The 18,757-nt window shown below is 36.4% G+C and overlaps 1 long non-coding RNA gene across 1 annotated transcript; it reads right to left on the reverse strand.

Moving 5' to 3' along the window:
- Window positions 1-1,679: 1,679 nt before the first annotated feature.
- On the reverse strand, window positions 1,680-13,943 carry LOC113614423 (uncharacterized). Its single transcript, XR_003430617.1, has 3 exons — window positions 13,932-13,943; window positions 11,398-11,409; window positions 1,680-1,780 (listed from the first exon to the last, which is right to left on the reverse strand). It is a non-coding gene; the product is annotated as an uncharacterized LOC113614423 (long non-coding RNA).
- Between the last annotated feature and the right edge of the window lie 4,814 nt (window positions 13,944-18,757).

Below are 18,757 nucleotides of genomic sequence, written 5' to 3' on the forward strand. Positions count from 1 at the left end.
TTGTTAATCCAGCTTTCTTTTTACTTCCATTTGCATGGAGTATCTTTTCCCATCCCCTCACTTTCAGTCTGTATGTGTCCCTAGATCTGAAGTGAGTCTCTTGTAGAGAGCATATATATGGGTCTTGTTTTTGTATCAATTCTGCCAGTCTATGCCTTTGATTGGAGCATTTACATTTAAGGTAATTATCGATATGTGTTTTTTAAAAAATATCTTTATTGGAGTATAATTGCTTTACAATGGTGTGTTAGGTTCTGCTTTATAACAAAGTGAATTAGCTATACATATATTCCCATATCTCCTCCCTATTGCATCTCCCTCCCACCCTCCTTATCCCACCCCTCTAGGTGGTCACAAAGCACTGAGCTGATCTCCCTGTGCTATGCAGCTGCTTCCCACTAACTATATATTTTACATTTGTTGGTATATATAAGTCCATGCCACTCTCTCACTTCATCCTAGCTTACACTTCCCCCTCCCTGTGTCCTCAAGTCCATTCTCTATGTCTGCATCTTTATTCCTGTCCTGCCCCTAGCTTCTTCAGAACCTTTTTGTTTTGGATTCCATATATATGTGTTAGCATACAGTATTTATTTTTCTCTTTCTGACTTACTTCACTCTGTATGACAAACTCTAGGTCCATCCACCTCACTACAAATAACTCAGTTTCATTTCTTTTTATGGCTGAGTAATATTCCATTTTATATATGTGCCACATCTTTATCCATTCATCTGTGGATGGACACTTAGTTTGCTTCCATGTCCTGGCTATTGTAAATAGAGCTGCAATGAACATTGTGGTACATGACTCTTTTTGAATTATGGTTTTCTCAGGGTATATGCCCAGTAGTGGGATGGCTGGTTCATATGATAGTACTATTTTTAGTTTTTTTTAAGGAACCTCCATACTGTTCTCCATAGTGGCTGTATCAATTTACATTCCCACCAACAGTGCAAGAGTGTTCCATTTTCTCCACACCCTCTCCAGCATTTATTGTTTATAGATTTTTTGATGGTGTCCATTCTGACTGGTGTGAGTTGATACTTCATTGTAGTTTTGATTTGCATTTCTCTAATGATTAGTGATGTTGAGCATTCTTTCATGTGTTTGTTGGCAATCTGTATATCTTCTTTGGAGAAATGTCTATTTAGGTCTTCTGCCCATTTTTGGATTGGGTTTTTTGTTTTTCTGATATTGAGCCTCATGAGCTGCTTGTAAATTTTGGAGATTAATCCTTTGTCAGTTACTTCATTTGCAGATATTTTCTCCCATTCTGAGGGGATATGTGTGTTCTTATTGCCATTTGTTTAATTATTTCTGATTTGTTTTTGTAGGTGTTTTTTCTTCCCTTCCCCTTTTTTATCTCTTCTCTTGTGATTTGTGACTTAGTGTTGTGTTTAGATTCCTTTTTCTTTTCGTGTGTTTATGTATTGCATATTTTTGTTTTTTGATTACTGAGAGTTTTTGATATAGCAGTCTATATATAAACAAGATTGTTTTAAGTTTCTTGTTTTTTAATTACCAATACATTTCCAATAACCTACATTTCTGCTCTCCTCTTCTCATAGTTGCTGGTTTTGATATCATATTTTTGTGCAAATGATTTCTTACCTTTACTGTATGTTTGCCCTTATTGGTGAGCTTTCCCATTTGTAATTTTCTTATTTTAGTTTTGGCCTTTCTTTCTTGCATAGAGAAATTCCTTTACGATTTGTTGCAAAACTGCTCTGGTTGTGCTGAATTCTTTTAGCTTTTGCTTGTCTGCAAAGCTTTTGATTTCTCTGTTGAATACGAATGATAGCCTTGCTGGTTAGAGTATTCTTGTTTGTGGCTTCTTCCATTTCATAACTAAATATATCATGCCACTCCCTTCTAGTCTATAGAGTTTCTCCTGAGAAATCAGCTGATCACCTTATGGGAGTACTATTGTATGTTATTTGTTGCTTTTCCCTTGTTGCTTCTAATATTTTTTCTTTGTCTTTAATTTTTGTCATTTTGATTACTATGTGTCTTAGTATGTTCCTTCCTGGGTTATCTTGCCTGGGACTCTCTGTGTTTCTTTGACTTGAGTGACTGTTTCCTATCTCATGTTAGGGAAGTTTTCAGCTATTATCTCTTCAAATACTTTCTCAGGTCCTTTCTCTCTCTCTTCTTTTTCTGAGACCCTTATATTCAGAATGTTGGTGCATTTAATGTTGTCCCAGATGTCTCTGAGACTGTCCTCATTTCTTTTTATTCTTTTTTCTTTATTCTGTTCTGCAGCAGTGATTTCCACCATCCTGTCCTTCTGGTCACTTATCTGTTCTTCTGCCTCAGTTATTCTGCTAATGATTTTTTCTAGTGTACTTTTCATTTCAGTCATTTTATTGTTCTTTAGTTCTTCTAGATCTTTGTTAAACATTTCTTGTATCTTCTTGATCTGTTCCTCCATTCTTTTTCCAAAACCTTGAATCATCTTTACTATCATTACTATCAATCTTTTACTGGTAGATTGCCTGTCTTCACTTCACTTTTTTGTTCTTGGCTTTTATTTTGTTCCATCTTCTGGGACATATTCCTCTGCCATCTCATTTTGTCTAAGTTTCTGTGATTGCAATTTCCATTTCTCAGACTGCAGGGTTATAGTACTTCTTGCTTCTGCTGTCTGCCACCTGGTGGATGAGGCTGTCTAAGAGGTCTGTGCAGGCTTCCTGGCAACAGGAAGTGGTTCTTGTCCACTAGTGGATGGAGTTGTGTCTTGTCCATCTGGTGCACAGGGCTGTGTCAGTGGGTGTGGTTTATTGGGCAACTGTGTATTCAGAAAGACTTTAAGCAGCCTATCTGCTGATGGGTGTGGTTGTGTACTTGACCTGCTTGTTCTTTGGCCTGAGGCATCCCAGAACTGGAGCTTACAGGCTATTTGGTGGGGTCAGGTCTTGGTGAGAAAATGGCAGACTCCAACAGGTCTCACACCAATAAGTAGTCCCCAGAACTGCCACCACCAGTGTCCTTGTCCCTCAGTTAGCCACAGCCACCACCACCCCTGCCTTCACTGGAGACCCTCCAATACTAGCAGGTAAATCTGGCCCTGTCTTTTATGAGTTCACCACTTTTTTCCCCCTGAGTCCTTGTGTGCATGAGAAATTGTGTCCACCCTCCAAGAGTGGAGTTTCTGTTTCCCCTAGTCCTGTAGAATTCCTGTGATCAAACCTCACTGGTCTTCAAAGCCAGATCTTCTGGAGGCTCCTCCTCCTGTTGCCAAACCCCCAGGCTGGGAAGCCTGACATGGGGCTCAGAACTTTCACTCTTGTGAGAAATCTTCTGTAGTATAATTATTTTCCAGTTTGTGGGTGACCCACCTGGTGTGTATGGGATTTGATTTTATTGCAGTTGTGCCACTCTTACTATCTCATTGTGGCTTCTTCTTTGCTTTTGGATATAAGGTATCTTTTTGGTAGGTTCCAGGGTTTTTATGATTGATGGTTGTTTAGCAGTTAGTTGTGATTTAGTGTTTCCATAAGAAGAGGTGAGCTCAAGTCCTACTCTGCCATCTTGTCTCCTCCCTATATGTTTTTATTTTATCCTCTTTCTTCTTTTTTCTTTTAACTTTCTCTGTTTGTCTTTATGAAATTAGGTGAAAAAGTTACCTATCCTGGTCTTGAAATTATGTCCTTGGATGGGAACATCTCTATGCAGTCTGTGTGTGCTCAGTGATTTTGGTGGGGAAGCTGGATCAGAAATGAGCATGGACCTTATCTTTTCCTTGGGAAAAATGGCAGTCACCACCTTGGTTTGGTATAGGGATACAGCTGCTAGGGCTAGAGCCGGAGCTAGTTGCAACCTGGATTTCTCCAAAACTCAATGGCTATTGCCACCTGTTGAGTTGCAGGTCATGGGGCCCTGGTGTTGGAGCCACAGTCTGGAGTAACCTCATCTTTTCCGTGGTGTAATGGCAGTTACTACATTTGTTGGGGGTGTGGCTGGGGTCCAAGAAGCTGACCTATGATCTCTAGGATGTTCAGTTTTTCTCTGGAGTGATGGTGGTTTTCCTCTTGACCTGGCACAGAATTAGGACCCTTGGGTCTGGAGGCACAGTTCTGAATGAGCTCTGATTCTCCCTGGATGAATGGTGGTTGCTGTCTTGGCCAAAGGTGAGGCTGGGGGCTGGGGGATGGAGTGAAGCCCAATAAAAGCCCAAGGTGCAATGTTGTTAATGTCATTTGGGGGAGTAGGAGGGTTGGAGCTGGATTCTGGTGTGGGCTGGGGAGAGGGTGTGAGCTGAGGTGGTCCTGGCATGTCAGCAAGAGCACCAGGAAGTTTTCAGTTTGCTGTCTCTGCACTGGAACTTGAGGCAAGCAAGTCTTTGTGTGTTCTCCTCAAGAGTGGAGTTCTGGTTTTCTACAGCCCTCCAGTAAGTCTCACTGGTTTTCAAACCAGTCAACAGGGCTTGTCTTCCCAGTGCCAGATCCCATGACTGGAGTGCTCAGTGTGGGGCTAGAAGCCCTTGCTCCTTAGGGAGGATCCTGAAGCTTGAGCTTGTAATATCCCCCTCTTCTTCTGGTTCTCCAAGTTGGGTGTGTGTCCTGATAAGTTTGCTTCTCATTCCCTCCTACCAGACTCTGTATGGTTCTTTCTTTATAACCTTTGTTTTAGAGAAGCCATTCTGCTAGTATTCAGGTTGGTCTCAGAGAGAGTTGTTCTATATGTAATTGTAGTTTTGATGTATTTGTGGTGGGAGGTGAGCTCAGGGTTTTTCTACTTCACCATCTTAATCCTGCTCCTCTCTGTAGTTTAAACATTTTAAGTGTCTGGAGGATGCATACAGAGATCCACTTGTCTTGAGACTGCGCATGACAAGCCTCTTATTAAACCTACCACCTGCCAAACTGGAGTGGCCTGCTTTTATCTTTGGTCTCTCCTTTTCCTCTGTGTATGGCGGCCAGTTTCAGATTTCACCTAAGAAGTTCCTGAGGTTGCAAACCAACAGTGGAATCACATAATATGTGTCCTTTTGATTCTGGCTTCTTTCACTTAGCATAATATTGTAAATTTTTATCCATGGTGTAGCTTGTTTCAGTGGCTTTTAATGGCTGAACAACAGTCCATTGTATGGAGCTACATTTGTTTATCTATTTTCTAAAATCCATTCAACTGATGGACATTTCAGTTGTTTATACTTGTTTGCTATTATGAATAATGTTATGAAAATTCATACCCATTTTTGTGTGTATATTTTTAAAATTCTCATAGATACATATCTATACTTATTAGTAAAATTTCTGCATCACATGCTAACTTTATGTTTAACTTTTTGAAGAAATACCAAACTGTTTCCCAACAGTTTGGCTGTACCATTTTACATTACTACCAGCAGTGTATGGGGGTTCCAATTTATCCACATTCTTTCCATCACATGTTATTGTTCATCTTTTTCTGATTACAGGCATCCTACTCTGTGTAAGGGGTATCTCATTGTGGTTTTGACTTACATTTCCCATTGGGAATGGGATGTTGAACTTGTTTTTATGTGCTTATTGGCCACTTTTATATCTTCTTTGGAGAAATGTCTATTCAGATCATTTGCCAATTTTTTAATTGGGTTATTTTTCTTTAAATTGTTGAGTTGTAATAATTTTTTATATATTATGATTACTAGACCCTTATGAGATATATGATTTGCAAATGTTTTTCTCATTCTATGGATTGTCTTTTCATTTCCATTTTTTTTTTCTGAGAGAGTCCTTTGAAGAAGAGAAGGTCTTGATTTGGGTAAAATTCCTTTTCTCTATTTTTTCCCCAGTTGCTTGTGCTTTAGGTGTCATATCTAAACATAACAAAACAAAATTGCCTAATCCTGGGTCATAAAGATTTACATTTGTGTTTTCTTCATAAGTTTTTAATGGAGAAGGAGTGGTTTCTTGGACAAGGAAAACGCAGAGGAAATTTCTGAACAGGAGGAACTGCAGGTGAAAAGTCATAGAGTTGTGAGAGGTTTTAGTGATTTTCATAAGACAGAGGTAACTGAGGTGTAGCATACAATTTTCTGATGTAGTGTTTAATTTTTTTATAAATTTGCATTTTTACTTTCTACCAGGACACTGTGTATGTTTTATTTTATAATGTGCCTTCAGATGTCTAGATGGAATGCTTTTTCTGAACAGAAATTGTTACTACACATTAGCTTAATGTTGCCTGCATACTGGTTAATTCTACAACATATGTTTCCAATAATAATGAAGAAGAAAAAAAACCTAGTGGGAGAGTTTATTTTTATCTTATATCAAGAATTTCATTGAGAAAGATAACAACATACATAGAATCTGTGCTGAAAGTCTTAGCTGAGTGAACAACAGTGAAAAGAAACATTGTTTTTCTTTTTTTGGCCTGCTCCTTCAAATTCACTGTTAAAAAAACAGGAGTACTCTAGAGTAGTGGTCATTAAACCTGGCTGCACAATAGAAACTCCTGGAGACATTTTCAAAAATACAGATCCTTAGGCCCCATTCCAGACCTAGTAAGTCAGAATGTCATTTAAAAAAAAAAAACATATCCAGTGATTCTCAAACTCAGCCAGCTTTGGAGACCAGTGTTCTAGTGGGATTTGCCTTATCTGCAGTGGTCCAACTGTGTTGATTGCTTCAAGCCAAATTGGTTAATACAAATAAGAATTAATATTATTTTCTAGAAACATACTATACTGTATCAGAAATATTTCCTTCATCAATTAACAAATGTACAGGAAAAGGGAATTTGGAGAGTTAATGAAGCAGATGTATTTCATTTAATTTATTGGAAAGAGGAAAAGCCATGATCACAATATTGTCTACAGAAATCAGCCTAAGAGGAGCAGAATATATCACCTCAAAATATGCCACTTTGGAATATTGATTATTTTCAATTAAAATTACTTTAAGAAACAGCAGGTACAAAGATACTCTGATCTTCCTTTGTCTCCTTGAAAGTAGGAAATAAATCTTCCATGTGAAACTACCCTTCCTGTATCAGGAGGATAAAAGGTATCCTTATCACCATATCTAGAGAATTCAGGGCCAAGAAGGTTATATAAGCAAATATTGTTACTTTTCAATAATTTGCTACCCCAAGCCCAAATCCCTTTGTTTTGCCAATTCTTCACAAATTTGCTAAAAGGTGTAAAACTACCTGCTTTTGTCACTTATTGGAGTCATATTTCTATGGGATCATGTATATATAAAATTAAATTTGTTTTTCTACTATTAATGTCTTATGTCAGTTTAATTAATAGACCAGCCAAAGAAACTAGACAGGTAGAAAAGTTTCTTTTTCCCCTACAATGGTGGTTACATTTAATGATGACAACTCAATAATAAAATCAGCCATAACACTGAGACTTTCTATAAAATTACCAAAACATACATTTGTTTTGACTATAAGAATATTGCCATTTTATTGAATAGGCTGAAATCAGTGGAAGAATAATCAGGAATCAATTTTATTTTTCTCTCATCACTGCTTTGAGGCAGTCTCTGATAAATTTCCCTTCTCTGCCATTGAACAAAAACTCTGGCAAAAGTCTTAGTTTTTCAGTCACTCTTATGAACATGAAAAAGTCCAGTTCTCATTCATTTCAAAGCTTCTCTTTTCCCAGCTTGGCCTAACTTCTGACCTGGGGTATTGGGTTGGTAGTAGGGAAATAAGGAGGAAAGTTTGTTTAGTTTTACCCTTAACTACTAAGTTGCTCCTAGCTTCTCCAAGTTGATCCTAAGTGTGGGGTTCAGGAAATTTTAAATAAATTAGTATATATTTTGGATTTTTCAGCCATTTATTATGATATTCTAAAAAAAAACTATAAAGAAAATTCAAACACCTATGTATCAACTACCCAGTTTAAGAAATATAATATTACCAATATAGATTCATAAGCCTTTATTTGAAACTCTTGGGGTAAGATGTTTTTTTAAAATTTAGACTATTTCAAAATTTGAGAAAGCTAATACTTTGTGCCATATATTATATAACACTGTCAGTGAGGTCTGTGGCCATATCCCTAGTTGAATACAGTAGTATTTTTACACCTTAATGTACAGTTATTTAGCCTAAATAAGATAACTTTAGATTATAAATTCTCATGTCAGATCAGGTTTTTATTTTATTTTTTCTCCAAATTGTTTTAGGATATTTTTCACAAGACAAATGTTATTGGAATCTGGAAATTGCTTTCTCTTATCATATCCAGTGTCCGAATGCAGCCTCTTTAGTTTTTGTTTATTTTGTTTTTCTCCCCCCAGTTTTATTGAAGTATAATTGCTGCATAACACTGTATTCATTTCAGGTGTACAATGTAATGATTTGATATATGAATATATTGTGAAATGATCACCACACTAAGTTTAGCTAATATCCATCAACTCACATAGTTACCATTTTTTCCATGAGATAAGAAGGTTTAAAAACTACTCTCTTAGCAACTTTCAAATATAAAATACAGCACCATTAGCTATAGGCACCATGCTGTATATTACATTCTTAGAACTTATTTATCTTATAACTGGAAATTTGAATCTTTTGCCACATTCACCCATTTCCCTCACCCCTACCTCCTGCCTCTGGTAATTAAAAATCTACTCTATTTATACAAGTTCTGTATTTTTTTAGATTCCACATATGACACCATACAGTATTTGTTTTTCTCTGTCTGACATATTTCACTTTGCATAATGCCATCATGTCTCTTTAATGGGACATATTTGTGGTGAGTTCTTTGGATAACCTCCACAAGGAACTTCTAAATGCATTCTTCTATTTCAGGGAAAATGGATCATTTGTCCTCATGCACCTACACCTCTTTACTCCTGGTCAGATTCATTCTAGATACATAATGTGGTTTTATTATTTCTAAAGATTTCCAGTGGTTAAAATGTCAGTGTTATTCTTCAGCTAATATAGGTAGTGGCTTATTTACTCACTGACATTAATTGAATCTGACAAGTCAGGTGTTTCTTGTTTGGATGACCATCTAAATTTAAAATTATCCACATAAGAGTTAAAATATTACTTTTTCTCATATAATTTTTATATCAGATTTATTGAAGTATAGTTCATATGCAGTAAAATTTATCCTTTAAAAATGTATAGGTCTATGATAAAAACTCTTCAGAAGTTGGACATAGAGGGAACATATCACAACATAATACAGGCCATATATGACAAAAACACAGCTAACATAATACTCAATGGTGAAAAGCTGAAAGCATTTCCTCTAAGATCAGGAACAAGACAAGTATGCCCACTCTTGCCACTTTTATTCAATATAGTTTTAGAATTTCTAGCCATGGCAATCAGAGAAGAAAAAGAAATAAAAGGAATCCAAATTGGAAAAGAAGTAAAGCTGTCCCTGTTTGCAGATTACCTGATGCAAAATCCTAAATATGCTACCAGAAAACTACTCGAGCTCATCAATGAATTTGGTAAAGTTGCTGGATGCAAAATTAATATAGTGCATTTCTACATATTAACAATGAACAATCAGAAAGAGAAATTAAAGAAACAATCTCATTTACCACCTCATCAAAAAGGATAAAATATCTAGAAATAAACCTACCTAAGGAAGCAAAAGACCTGTACTCTGAAAACTATGACACTGAAGGAAGAAATTGAAGACAACACAAACAGATAGAAAGATATACCGTGTTCTTGGATTGGAAGAATCAATATTGTTAAAATGACCATACTACACAAGGCAATCTACAGATTCAATGCAATCCCTATCAAATTACCAATGGCATTTTTCACAGAACTAGAGCAAAAAATCTTAAAATTTGTATGGAGACACAAAAGACCCCAAATAGCCAAAACAATCTTGAGAAAGAATGGAACTGGAAGAAAAAGGTTCCCTGACTTCAGACTATACTACAAAGTTACAGTCATCAAAATAATATGGTACTGGCACAAAAACAGACATATAGATCAATGGAAAAGGAAAAAAGAAGCCAGAAATAAGCCCACACATTTATGGTCAATTAATCTACAAAGAAAGAGGTAAAAATATACAATGGAAAAAAGAGTCTTTTCAATAAATGATGTTGGGAAAACTGGACAGCTACATGTAAAAGAATGAAATTAGAACATTCTCTAACACCATATACACAAATAAACTCAAAATGGATCAAAGACCTAAATGTAAAACTGGGTACTATGTTTCCTCCTAGAGGAACTGTTTCCTCCTAGAGGAAAATATAGGCAGAACACTCTTTGACAAAAATTGCAGTAATATTTTTTTGGGATCCATCTCCTAGAGTGATGGAAATAAAAACAAAAATAAACTAACTAGACTTAATTAAACTTAAAAGCTTTTGCAGTACAAAATAAATTATAAACAAAATAAAAAGACAACATAACGACTGGGATAAAATATTTGTAAATGATATTACAAACAAGGGATTAATTTCCAAAATATACAAACAGCTCACACAGCTTACTATAAAACAAACAAACAAACAAAACAAATAAAAAAAATAGCCAGAAGACTTAAATAGACATTTCCGCAAAGAAGACATACAGATGGACAACATGCACATGAAAGGGTGCTCAATATCACTATTAGAGAAATGTGAATCAAAACTAGAATGAGCTGTCACCTCACACCAGTCAGAATGGCCATGATTAAAAAGTCTACAAACAATAAATTCTGGAGAGGGTGTGTAGAAAAGGGAACCTTCCTACACTGTTGGTGGGAATGTAAATTTGTGCTGCCATTATGTAGAACATTATGTAGGTTCCTTAAAATACAAAAAATATAGTTACCATATGATCCTGCAATCCCACGCTTTTTCCAGAGAAAACCATAATTTGAAAATTTACATACACCCCAGTGACTTTCCTGGTGGTGCAGTGGTTAAGAATCTGCTGGCTAATGCAGGGGACAGGGGTTCAGGCCTTGGTATGATAAGATCCCACATGTCACAGAACAACTAAGCCTGTGAGCCACAACTACTGAGCCTGCATGCCACAACTACTGAAGCCTGCATGCCTAGATCCCATGCTCCACAACAAGAGAAGCCACTGCAATGAGAAGTCCACACACCACAATGAAGAGTAGCCCCCGCTCACTGCAACTAGAGAAAGCCTGCACCCAACAATGAAAACCCAATGCAGCCAAAATAAATAAATAAATAAATAAATAAATAAATAAATAAAAAGAAAAGATACATGTGCTCCAATGCTGATAGCAGCACAATTTACAATAGGCAAGACATGGAAGCAACCTAAGTATTCTTTGACAGATGAATGGATAAATAAGTGGTATATATATATATATAAAATGAAATACTACTCAGCTGTATAAAAGAATGAAATAATGCCATTTGCAGCAACATTGATGGACCTAGAGATTATTATATTAAGTGAAGTAAGCCAGACAAAGACAAATATCATTTCACTTACATGGGAATCTCAAAAAAAATATATGAATGAACTTATTTACAAAATAAATAGATTCACAGGTATAGAAAACAAACTTACAGTTACTAAAGGGGATAGCAAGGAGTTTGGGATTAGCTTATACACACTACTGTATATAAAATATGTAAACAACAAGAACCTACTGTATAGCACAGGGAATTATACTTAATATCTAAATAACCTATAAAGGAAAAGAATTTGAAAAAGTGTACATATATATATATATATATATGAAACTGAATCACTTTGCTGCACACTTGAAACTAACACAACATTGTAAATTAACTATACTTCAATAAAAAATGAGAAAAAAATATATAATTCTTGGCAAATGAATATTCTGTAACCACCACCACAATCAAGAAATATAAATGTCCATTACCTTAAAAAGTTTCTTCATATCCATGAAGAGTCAATCCCACACGTTTAGGCTTTGTCAAACACTGATTTTATTTCTGTTCCTACAGTTTTGTCTTTTTTATAATGTTATACACTAGATTTCTTTCTTGTTATGTTTTGGAAAACTACATTAGCACAAAACTACATTAATCCCTAGTTCTATTCTATTCTACTCTATTCTATTCTACTCTATTCTATTCTATTCTATTCTATTCTATTCTATTCTATTCTATTCTATTCTATTCTATTCTAGTTTGGCCAAGGATCAATGACGTGGCTCTGGAAATAGGCATACAGCTTCAATAGACCGGTTGAGAATAAGAATGGAATTATATACAGCAGATTATTGTTTTTCATCAGGTTTGGAAAATTCTAAATCATTCTCATTTCACATCTTGCTTCTTGCCCATTTTCTCTCTTTTCCTTTCTTAGACTCCAATTCTACACATTAGGCCTTTTCAACATGTTCCATATATTATGATTTTTTTTCTGTGTTTTTCTCTCTGTACTTTAGCTTGGTGATTATGTACATATTATATACATAATTGAGAAAATAGTTATATATAAATTGCTTTTTCTCATTTATGTATCCTTTCATCTTGTCCTCTGGCAGTTCTTATCTGCTGTCATACCCATCTATTAAGTAATCAATTTCATTTTCTACTTTAGAAGTTTAATTTTCAATTTAAATTCTTGATATTGTCACTTTTCTCCATTATTGAACATATTAATCACAGTTACTTTTAAATCCTTGGCTTTTATGCCAAAAATTCTCATTCATTAATCTGTTTCTATTATATGTTTCTTTCTTTCTGTCCTTGTAATTTTTGAATGATTGTCAAACACTGTATATGAAAAATAGTGGAGGCTCCAAATGATATCTTTCTCCAGAGAAGTTCACCTTTTCTGCTCATAGGCAAATAGAGAGGGGATGTTGTATGCCTCCTCTTTGTTAGGTTCTGACCTTTGGTTTTTATCCCCTCAGATTAGTGAAGTGACTTCTAAAAAATTTCTCTGCTGTTTAACAACTTTTTTTTTAGTCTTTTTCCCTGTTCATTTTAAGAATTCTGCTAATTTTGGAAGAGAAAACCAAGTGTCAGTTTGGCTGCTCAGAGATTACTTTTTCATCAAGATCTTGGTCTGTGAAGTCTTAACTGACTTGTCATCTATGACTCTAAATTGTTCTTCAGTTCTGTGGAATTGACAAAAGTTCTGAAAGATTCTGTGCCTTGTAGCCACAGCTCTATTCTTAAATTCTCCTCTTTTTTCTTTTTTTTTCTACCAGGAATCTGCAAAAATCTAAAATAAGGTGAAAGTGTGGGAAGTCACTTACAATGTATGTCCCCACACTGTATGGTACCACTTTCTTTGTAATTTTGGCTTTTTATGGTCTGATTGTCTCAACAATTCTCTGATAGCTTCAAAAAATTTATTTCTTATTTTTAAACAATTTAGAATTTTATCTGGTTTTTCTCAACAGGAACATAGTTTTCCTCAAGGAACTCCATCTCAGCCAGAAGCAGAAATCAATACAATGATTTCTTTAAAATTTTTCTATTTACCAGCAAGAGTTTGGAATTTGGGTGAGAGTAACAGGGAAATTGTTAGGTTGAGTTTAGACTATATAAAGAAATTCAAGGGGAACCTTCAAGATGGCAGAGGAGTAAGTTGCAAAACTACAACGATCAAAAGACTATGGTACTGGACGAGGGGAAGATGGCGGAAGAGTAAGACGTGGAGATCACCTTCCTCCCCACAAATACATCAAAAAATACATCTACATGTTGAAAAACTCCTACAGAACACCTACTGGACACTGGCAGAAGGTCTCAGACTTCCCAAAAGGAAATAAAATCCCCACATACCTGGGTAGGGCAAAAGAAAAAAGAAATAAACAGAGACAAAAGAATAAGGATGGGACCTGCACCTCTTGGAGGGAGCTGTGAAGGAGGAAATGTTTCCACACACTATGAAGCCACTCCACTGGTGGAGTCGGGGGGTGGGTGAGGGGGAAAGTTTCACAGCCATGGAGGAGAGAACAGCAATAGGGAGACAGAGGGCAAAGTGGAGAGATTCCCACACAGAAGTTTGTTGCCAACCAGAACTCGCCAACCTGAGAGGCTTGTATGCTCATCCACTGGGGAGAGTGGGGACTGGGAACTGAGGCTTGGGCTTCAGAGATCAGATCCCAGGGACAGAACTGGGGTTAGCTGTGTGAACACAGCCTGAAGGGGGCTAGTGAACCACAGCTAGCTGGAAGGGAGTCTGGGAAAAAATCGGGACCTGCCTAAGAGGCAAGAGACCATTGTTTTGGGGCACGTGAGAAGAGGAGATTCCTTCCCTGTCTGCCCACAGAAGGCAGAGCACCACCTAAATGAGCTCCAGAGATGGGCTTGAGCCACAGCTATCAGCTCAGACACCAGAGGCTGATATGAAATGCTACATACAGGCATGAAACACTAACACTGTTGCTGCAGGAACCAAGAATCCTATGTGTAAGTACGGGTCACTATCCACACACCACCCACCCCCTCCAGGAGCCTGTGAAGCCTGCTAATGCCAGGGTCCCATGATCCAGGGATGATTTCCCCAGGAGAACACACAGTGCAGCTCAGTCTGTTGCAAAGTCACACCAACCTCTCTGCCATGGCTGGCTTACCCCGTATTCCAGTTATAACTACCATAGCCCTCCCTCCCCATGGCATGAGTGAGCAAGGACTCCCTAATAAGCCGCTGCTTTAACCCCCTCCTCTCTGGGAGTGGAAAAGATGCCTGAGGGTGACCTAAAAGCAGAGGTGGGGCAAAAACCAAAGCTGAATCAGAAGATGTGTGAATAAAAAAGAGAAAGGGAAATTTCTCTGTGCAGCCACAGGAGCAGTGGATTAAATCCCCACAATCAATTTGATGTACCCTGCATCTGTAGAATATCAGAATAGAAAATGAATCATCCCCAAAATAAGGCAGTGGACTTTGGGAGTAATTGTAGACTGGGGGGTTTGCTGTCTGTGACTGACTTGTTTCTGATTTTTATGTTTATCTTACTATAGATTTTAGTGCTTGTTATCATTGGTGGATTTGTTTATTGGTTTGGTTGCTCTCTTTATTATTATTACTTTTTATTTTAATAAATTATTTTTTATTTCAATAACTTAATTAAAAATTTTTAAATTATTATTATTAACTTTTCCTCCTTTTCTTTCTGAGCTGTGCGGCTGACAGGGTCTTGGTGCTTCACCCTGGTGTCAGGCCTGACCCTCTGAGGTGGGAGAGCTGAGTTTAGGACACTGGACCACCAGAGACTTCCTGGCCCAATGTAAAATTAATCAGCAAGAGCTCTCCCAGATCTCTCCATCTCACTGCTAAGACCCAGCTCCACCCAACAGCCAGCAAGTTCCAGTGCTGGATGCCAATGCCAAACAACTGGCAAGAGAGGAACACAACCTCACTCATTAGCAGAGAGACTGCCTAAAATCATACTAATTTCACAGACACCCCAAAACACACCAGTGGATGTGGCCCTGCCCAGCAGAAAGACAAGATCTAGCCCCATAAAGGAGAACATAGGCACTAGTCCCCTCCCACAGGAGGCAACACAAGCCACTGAACCAACCTTATACACTGGGAGTAGACCGCAAAAACAATGGGAACTACGAACCTGCAGCCTGCAAAAGGAGACCCCAAACACAGTAAGTTAAGTAAAATGAGAAGACAGAGGAATATGCAGCAAATGAAGTACAATAGTAAAAACCCACCACACCAAACAAATGAAGAGGAAATAGGCAGTCTACTTGAAAAAGAATTCAGGGTAATGATAGTAAAGATGATCCAAAATCTTGGAAATAGAATAGAGAAAATAGAGGAAATATTTAACAAGGACCTACAAGAGCTAACCAGCATACAAACACTGATGAACAACACAATAAACGAAATTTAAAATTCTTTAGAATGAATCAATAGCAGAATAACTGAGGGAGAATAATGGATAAGTGACCTGGAACTTAAAATAGTGGAAATAACTACTGAAGAGCAGAATAAAGAAAAAAAAAAAGAAAATATTCAGAGGTCTCAGAAACCTCTGGGACAACATTAAATACACCAACATTGGAATTATAGGGTTACCAGAAGAAGAAGAGAAAAAGAAAGGGTCTAAGAAAGTTGAAAATTTGAAAACTTCACTAACATGGGAAAAGAAAGAGTCAATAAAGTCCAGGAAGCACAGAGAGTCCCATACAGGATAAATCCAAGGAGAAACACACCAAGACACATATTAAACTACCAAAAATTAAACACAAGGAAAAAATATTAAAAGCAGAAAGGGAAAAACAATAAAAAACCTACAAGGGAATCCCCATATGGTTAACAGCTGATCTTTTAGCAGAAACTCTGCAAGCCAGAAGGGAGTGGCAGGACATATTTAAAGTGATGAAAAGGAAAACCCTACAACCAAGATTACTCTACCCATCAAGGATCTCATTCAGATTTGAAGGAGAAATTAAAACCTTTACAGACAAGTGAAAGTTAAGAGAATTCAGCACCATAAAACCAGCATTATAACAAATGCTAAAGGAACATCTCTAGGCAGGAAACACAAGAAAAGGAAATGACATACAAAAACAAAAACATAACAATTAAGAAAATAGTAATAAGAACATACATATAGATAATTACCTTAAAGGTAAATGGATTAAATGCTCCAACCAAAAGACACTGACTGGCTGAATAGATACAAAAACAAGACCAGTATATACACTGTCTACAAGAGAAGCACTTCAGACCTAGGGACACATACAGACTGAAAGTGAAGGGATGGAAAAGATATTCCATGTGAATGAAAATCAAAAGAAAGATAGCATAGCAATTCTTATTTCAGAAAAAATAGATTTTAAAATAAAGACTGTCACAAGAGACAAAGAAGGACACTACATAATGATCAAGGGAGCAACCCAAGAATAACATATAACAATTGTAAATACTTATGCACCCAACATAGGAGCAATTCAATACATAAGGCAAATGCTAAGAGATATAATAGGGGAAATCAACAGTAACACAATCATAGTAGGGGATATTAACACCCTACTTTCACCAATGGACAGATCATCCAAAATGAAAATAAATAAGGAAACACAAGCTTTAAATGATACATTAAATATGAGGGACTTAATTGATATTTAAAGGATATTCCATCCAAAACAACAGAATACACTTTCTTCTCAAGTGCCCATGGAACATTCTCCAGGATAGATCATATCTTGTGTTACGAATCAAGCCTTGGTAAATTTAAGAAAATTGAAAATGTATCAAGTTTCTTTTCCGACCACATCGCTATGAGACAAGATATCAATAACAGGAAAAAAAACTGTAAAAAATACAAACACATGAAGGATACACAATACGCTAATAAATAGCCAAGAGATCATTAAAGAAATCAAGGAGGAAATAAAAAAACATACCTAGAAACAAATGACCATGAAAACAGGACGACCCAAATCCTATGGGATGCAGCAAAAGAAGTTCTAAGAGGGAAGTTTATAGCAATAAAATCCTACCTCAAGAAAGAAGAAAAATCTCAAATAAAGAACCTAACCTTATACCTAAAACAATTAGAGAGAGAAGAAGAAAAAAACCCAAAGTTAGAAGAATGAAAGAAATCATAAAGATCAGATCAGAAAATAAATGGAATAAAAACTAAAACACAACAGCAAAAATCAATAAAGCTAAAATCTGCTTCTTTGAGAAAAGAAACAAAATTGATAAACCATTAGCCAGACTCATGAAGAAAAAAAAGGGAAAAGACTCAAATCAATAAAATTAGAAATGAAAATGTAGAAGTAACAATGGACACTGCAGAAATACAAAAGATCATGAGAGATTACTACAAGCAAATATATGCCAATAACATGGACAACTGGGAAAAAATGCACAAATTATTAGAAAAACACAACGTCCTGAGACTGAACCAGGGACAAATAGAAAACATAAACAGACCAATCAGAAGCACTGAAATTGAAACACTGAGAAAAATCTTCCAGCAAACAAAAGCCCAGGACCAGATGGCTTCACAGGTGAATTCTATCAAACATTTAGAGAAGAACTAACACCTATCCTTCTCAAACTCTTCCATAATATAGCAGAGGGAGGAACATTCACAAACTCATTCTACGAGGCCACAATCACCCTGATACCAAAACCAGGCAAAGATGTCACGAAGAAAGAAAACTATAGACCAATATCACTGATGAACGTAGATGCAAAAATCCTCAAGAAAATACCAGCAAACAGAATCCAACAGCACATTAAAAGGATCATACACCGTGATCAAGTGGGGTTTATCCAAGAAATGCAAGGATTCTTCAATATACACAAGTCAATCAATGTGATAAACTATATTAATAAATTGAAGGAGAAAAACCATATGATCATTGCAATAGATGCAGACAAAGCTTTTGACAAAATTCAACACACATTTATGATAAAATAAACTCCAGAAAGTAGGCATAGAGGGAACTTACTTCAACATAATAAAGGCCATATCTGACAAATGCACAGTTAGCATCATTCTTGATGGTGAAACCTGAAAGCATTTCCTCTAAGATCCAGAACAAGACAAAGTTGTCCACTCTCACCACTATTGTTCTACGTAGTTTTGGAAGTTTTAGTCACAACAATCAGAGAATAAAAAGAAATAAATGGATTCCAAATCAGAAAAGAAGAATTAAAACTGTCACTGTTTTCATATGACATGATACTACATATAGAGAATCCTAAAGATGCTAACAGAAAGCTACTAGAGCTAATCAATGAATTTGGTAAAGTAGCAGGATACAAAATTAATGCACAGAAATCTCTTGCCTTCCTATACATTCCTTAATTTCTCTTTCACAGATATTAAGGAAACACTCCCATTTACCATTGCAACAAATGAATAAAATACCTAGG

This window comes from Aethalodelphis obliquidens, unplaced genomic scaffold, assembly GCF_003676395.1.
Source record: "Aethalodelphis obliquidens isolate GAN/ISIS:26980383/991018 unplaced genomic scaffold, ASM367639v1 scaffold96, whole genome shotgun sequence".
NCBI lineage: Eukaryota > Metazoa > Chordata > Mammalia > Artiodactyla > Delphinidae > Aethalodelphis > Aethalodelphis obliquidens.